This window comes from Nicotiana tabacum, chromosome 10 (genome assembly GCF_000715075.1).
Source record: "Nicotiana tabacum cultivar K326 chromosome 10, ASM71507v2, whole genome shotgun sequence".
NCBI lineage: Eukaryota > Viridiplantae > Streptophyta > Magnoliopsida > Solanales > Solanaceae > Nicotiana > Nicotiana tabacum.
This window is the reverse complement of record NC_134089.1, coordinates 134,864,957-134,870,297: the sequence shown is the minus strand read 5'-3', so window position 1 is coordinate 134,870,297 and position 5,341 is coordinate 134,864,957. Positions and strand designations below refer to the sequence as shown.

The window sequence follows — 5,341 nt, the reverse complement described above, 5'->3', positions numbered from 1 at the left end:
GAATCGATTGATGTTTAAAATAAATCAGGTTAGGGTTCTGAGCTCTCCAGAATGCAAATGACGCTTGATGCTGCAACAGCTAACTTTATTTCTTTATAAAGATATTCTGCACTAATTTTAGATCTTAGATCCGACTTTTGCTCTACTTATAATTCTTCTCCTGATATCAATCTATACGCTCTTTAGATCCATAATTTGTTGTATTGGGTTCATCATTAAAAAAAATACACGTAGTAATGACAGAAAGCTTTGATCAGTACCAAGTTACTTGATCCTATAAACTATTCCCTGTCGTGAGATCACATAAGTCCATAGGATCGATTATTGAATTTTTTAATTATGAGTAAAACATGAGATTCATTTTAATAAGGATGATATCAACTACTACTAATAACCGAAGGGTGGACATCTCCTTCAATCATGGATCAATGTCTAGTCGGATTAGATTGACTTGATGTCCATAGGGCAGTTGTTACTAAAATAGCCTGTCTCTATCTTTTTGTTTGTTCGAAATTGGGATATACTGAAAGCTTTATGGCACAATTTAGCGTCCAAGGGATGTAACAGGTGTAAAGATAGAAAAAAAAAAGGATCAAGAAGATGCTCATCCTCATAAAGAAAGTGGGGGAACTGATATGAATAGCATAGCTGAATAAGCATATGCTTTTTAATTTTAGTAGGACGTAGGTGTGGGTTCTATTCTCAGGTCATATTCTTCGTTAGATTTTGTGCGATATTAAGAAGTTTTTGGTCAAGTCGTTCGTTCAAATATACACATGTCCTAATTTGTTAATTTGCAAAAACAAAATTAAAGCAAATTCTTCGAAGTTAAACAAGGATTAAACTTTTGTAATTGAGATGCAGCTTTCGTGGCTTCTTTTTTGCCCTTATTATGAAAGATATGCCAAACTATTAATCTGTTCAGCTGCCTTGTTAGTAGGACTATAGCCATAATTAAGTTTGATAGACAACCATTAATACATTTTTACTTTATATTAGGAAAAGATGTAACATTTAACAAACTTTTTCGTATCTCATTTTCCCCCCTACAAATAAATGTAATAGCGAATCAGAAAGAATCTGTATTGACTTCCAATCTTATCATAATTCCATAGAGATTTCCAACTTAGCTTTTAGGAAGTATTTTTTTGTTAATGCCAGATTTTCTTTACAACGAGAGTAACAAAGCGTTTTGCAAGCTAGGCGCACTCTTTCATCAAATCGATGTCGTTGGTCTCCAATGACAATGACATTATAAAAAGGAACACTGAGAAGTTTTAATGATGAATGTTTCAAGAAGCCACGTTTAGACATGGTACAAATTTATATGTGTTTAGACCAACCTAGTAAATGTACGACACATATCTTTACAAGTATAGTTATCACTAAATTATAGTTAATTAATGCACATCATCACCTTAATTAATTACTATCCATAGTATGTTAGTATGATTTCGTGTAAACATTCCGTACAGGTAAGTATTTATCGACATGATAAAAATTTACCCTCATTAAATGTTTAAACCAACCTCGTAAATGCACGACTGACTCTTTGACATCGGGCGTGGCACAACTATGGCAAGGATTGGGCGTGATGGCCTTGCTATTGGCCTATGTGTGGGCAAAATGATCATGCAGGCAATGGACAAGACAATATCATATGGGATGTTGCGGGCAGGTATTGGCCAAGGTCTTGCGATAGGCAAGACATGCTTGGCAAAGGCTTGACAAGATAGTGTGGGCAAAGTTGGGGCGGCATAGCACGACGTACGTGCCAAAGTCGGTGGCACGGGCACTTCGGGTTATGGCAGCACCAAGTGCGGGCTAAGCTAAAGTACGGCAGTGCGGGATGATGGCAAAGTCTTTCAATAGCTAAGGCAAGGCTATGTGAAGGAAAATACGAGCAATGACATAGGTGAAACAAGGGTTGACATGGGCAAGGCAGAAACTCGGCCAAGGCATGTGCGGGCGGCAATGGCATCGGGCATATGCGGCCAAATCATGGGCGGCGGATTGCGGATAAGGCATTGGTGCGGAGCAATGTCAAAATGAGCCAAGGCTGGGCGCAATGCCATCCTTGGGCGTGCATCAACTGACCAAGTCAAAAGGGCACATGCAGTGCACATGCCAAAGCAGTTGGCTGTTTCCTTTTCGTAACCACCTTTACCCTGTCTGATTTATGCTTGTATCCACTACAATTTCGTGTAGAACATGGCCTATGTAGTTGGGGATGTCAACTACAAGATAAGAACATATTTAGTCTTAGCACGACAAGTGGCAAAAGCTGTAGACAACAAGTGTCCATGTGTTGTCAAGTCCTAAAGGCTTGCCTATGTGCTATAAATAGGTGCCTTTAGACTTAGTCAGATGGTGTGTGCAATTTCGTGTGAAGTTTAAGTGAGAAACAAGAGTGAAACGTGAGGGTTTCAAAAGGGACTAAGGCTAGGCATTGGGCAGGTTTTAGTGTTGATTAAAGAACGACTTGTGTTCTTCGTCAAAAGTGGGGCTGTGGTCGAATTGTGATCATAGTCAAGTGAGGGTTCACATGTCTTTACAAGCATGATTATCATAAAATTATAGTTAAGTACTCCCTCCGGTCCACAATAAGTGACCAATTTATTTTGGTCACGCCCATTAAGAAAATACTAAATTCTATACAAAAATACTTAGTATGACTACACTATCCTTAATTAAATATTTAATGTGAGGAGTAAGAAAACTTTTTAAGGATACGTACATAAGGATAATTTTGTAAAAACAAATTGAATTTTTTCTTGATTATATAAATTGACACTTATTTTGGACCAAAATAAAAAAGCAGATTGGTCACTTATTGTAGACCGGAGGGAGTAATGCACACCATCACCTTAATCAATTACTAACCATGGTAGATTAGTGTGATTTAGTGCAACATTCGATGCATGTAAGTATTTATCGATGCAGTAAAAATTTACCCGTATTGGGTGTTTAGACAAACCTCGTAAATGCACGACACTCGTCGTTACAAATATAGTCATCGTTAATTATAATTAATTACTATATATTATCATTTTTACTATGATTTAGTATAAACATCCGATATAGGTGAATATTTAACGAAACCGTAAAAGTACTTGGTCTTTGAAACTTGAAAGTGTATGTGACTTGAACCCTCTTGCTTACCGATTAAGTGCATATTCAAACATCTACTGTAACAAACTTCCAAAGGAATATATTTCTAGACAAAAGTATTTCGAGTGAATTGTACAATAATATGACCAATTTTTTTCCCTGATACTTGGTTAGAAGAGCAAGTGGTCATAAAAATGTAATTACATGCTTTTAGAAAAAAAAATAAAAGCCACTTGCAGAAATGAATTTGTGACGTTGCACCTATTTGACTACCAGCCTAACTAATCTTATGCAGTTATTTTAGCTTTTTCAGATTTTTCAATTCATTATTTTTTTATATTTCACTTCCCTTTTCTTTTTCCTTTGTGCTACATATTTTCCTCCCAGAAATGGTTGTGCGCAAATTAAAGCACATGTACTACAAAAATAATTGCATTAATTTTCTGAAAAAGAGTGATATACGTCATGCCATTAAACGCCACGTAAAAAAGTACATTAGGTGGTCAAAGCTATAGTCATTGTCCAACATTTGCACATAAAATTAGAAGTACAAAACCAGCACAAAGATCCATTAAATCAGGACAACAAATATGAACTGTAATATAACGAGTTTGAGTTTCAGTCAAATTGGAGTTATCATCTTGATCACTATTTCCTCATCTGGGGTTTCCCCCAAATTAAAAATAAAAATAAAAATTACAACCAGAAACAGATGAAAGAAAGAATTTGTTGGAACTTTGATCCTTGAAACTATTGTGTAATTTTAGTACAAATTCAGAGAATTTAGCCCTTAATAGAGTCGTCGTTGATGGGCTATTTGTATCAATTATCATACAATTTTTTTTTTAATCTCTTATATCTACTATACTCCTACTATCCAGCAATCCAAAACTTTTTTTGATTTGCCAATTGTAAACTTATCTGTGAGCAGTGACCAGCGTCTCAATAAACCTCAATCCATCAAATTTGGGCGCAAAATTATCTGAAGATGGTGATGATTTCACAGGCTTTGAACAATTTCCATCCTTTTTCTTCAAACTATCATCCTGAAAATAAAAGAGAATTCAAGATTTAAATTCAGTGGATGCGCCCTTTTAATAGGAACACACATATTAATTAAATGATCAAAGTCCAAATTCAAGACCTATTACTTTATATGCTACATGGTAAAAAGTGACAGCCTGGTGCATATGGTATCCGGTGTTTATGCAAGATCAATGGAAGAGTCGAAGGGTCGCACCCAAAGGGTGTGTCATACTGACAACCTAATCTATTGCAAGCATTACTGACTACTTCTACTGTTCGAACACGTGATTTATAAGCCACACATAGACAAATTTACAGTTGCTCAAATAAAAGAAGATAACTTTCTCTCGACATTCAAGTGATGCAAAAACATGAGAGAACGAAATTACAAACAAATTGAAGTCTAACCTGATGAAGAGAAATTCGAACTTTGGAAGAAGAGGTTGTGGTAGTAGAAGAGATGGCAGCAGCAGAAAGAGAGGCTGCTAAAAATCCTGATTTCTTCATGTTATTTTGGATGGAATTAATTGTGACGCCGGGCGACGGCGGAAAGTTTGATCGGATGGTTGGGAAGAACAGTTTATAGTAAGTTGGGAGGAAGTTGGAGAGTTATTTATATAGGAGTTGGAACCATTGCGTTGTGTCATATAACTTTGCCGCAACCATTCTCTACCTTAAATTTATTTGTCTTTTTGATTACATTCTTGCCCTTGCTTTGACTTTCCCATTCTCTCCCTCTATATATAGTACTCTTCTTTTTACTTTTACTTGTCCGCTTTAAACTTTTCACTCCATTTAAGGAATAATAATTGTAATATGTATTTTATTATATAACTCCTAATAATAATAACATTTCAAAAGGCTTGGGAATAATTTTGAAAATGAGTAATTAATGATAAGAGTAAAACCGGAAAAAAAAAAATTATCTTTCTCTTGATTTAATATAGTAGACAAGTAAAAAAGTGAAAATATATTTTTAGTATGGTGGACGAGTAAAAGTGAACAGAGGGAGTAGTATTTATTTAAGATATATGTACACCATTTTTTTGTTATTACTATATTGTTAATAATATTTCAAGGAATTTTTACATACCTATACATTATTGGAAACTTTATTACCCTTCATACACAACTTTTAATTTAATTACATCCTATATACAAATTTACCAATTATATGCATTTTAGAAATTAAATAAGTATCTAT

The 5,341-nt window shown here is 34.9% G+C and overlaps 1 long non-coding RNA gene across 1 annotated transcript; it reads right to left on the bottom strand.

The window, feature by feature from the left end:
- Positions 1 to 3,682: 3,682 nt before the first annotated feature.
- LOC142164915 (uncharacterized) lies at positions 3,683 to 4,849 on the bottom strand. The gene is made up of 2 exons (XR_012696001.1): positions 4,546 to 4,849; positions 3,683 to 4,157 (listed from the first exon to the last, which is right to left on the bottom strand). It is a non-coding gene; the product is annotated as an uncharacterized LOC142164915 (long non-coding RNA).
- Between the last annotated feature and the right edge of the window lie 492 nt (positions 4,850 to 5,341).